Genomic DNA, 677 nt, shown 5'->3' with positions numbered 1-677 from the left:
GGGTACTCGATCGAGTACCACCCTACTCGATCGAGTAGGAGCTAAATCATCGAGTAACTGCGGGAATTTTCCCACATCCCGACATCATAGCTTCCTAATTAGATCGAGTGAGGTCTACTCGGTCAAGTAAGCACTCGCACTCGGTCAAGTATAGTTAAGTACTCGATCAAAAATACGAAGTAACTTTGAAGATTCCTGCAAAAACAACACCGCGTGTCGATTCCAACTAAGTTCGGAATTCGACACTAATCATCGCATTCAATCACGTTTTGTAACCATCGTCACACCAAATACGACTCCCCGACAACTAAGAGACATATCACGTTACGTTATACAAATTACCCAACTCGGTCTACCTGTCACCGAGTTATGTATAAATCTAGCCGTGTCATTTTATTAAATTTAAACTTACTTTACATGCTATTACTGAACTCGTGTTTACATCAAATTGAAACGTATAGTTCACATTAATTCCCCATATTTACTTATCACCTAATTATATACTTTGCAAATCACTTAATCAATTATGTCTTACATGTTATTCTAAGCAATCTATTTTGTATAATTCAAATATTTCGCAGCGGAAAAATTTCAACTAGCTAATAAAGCATATACACATTACCATATACCGTAATTCGAATTATTACTCATCCATACTATAATTATCATTATAGTCA

Source organism: Silene latifolia, chromosome 10, assembly GCF_048544455.1.
Source record: "Silene latifolia isolate original U9 population chromosome 10, ASM4854445v1, whole genome shotgun sequence".
NCBI classification, from domain to species: Eukaryota; Viridiplantae; Streptophyta; class Magnoliopsida; order Caryophyllales; family Caryophyllaceae; genus Silene; species Silene latifolia.
This window is presented reverse-complemented; position numbering follows the sequence as displayed.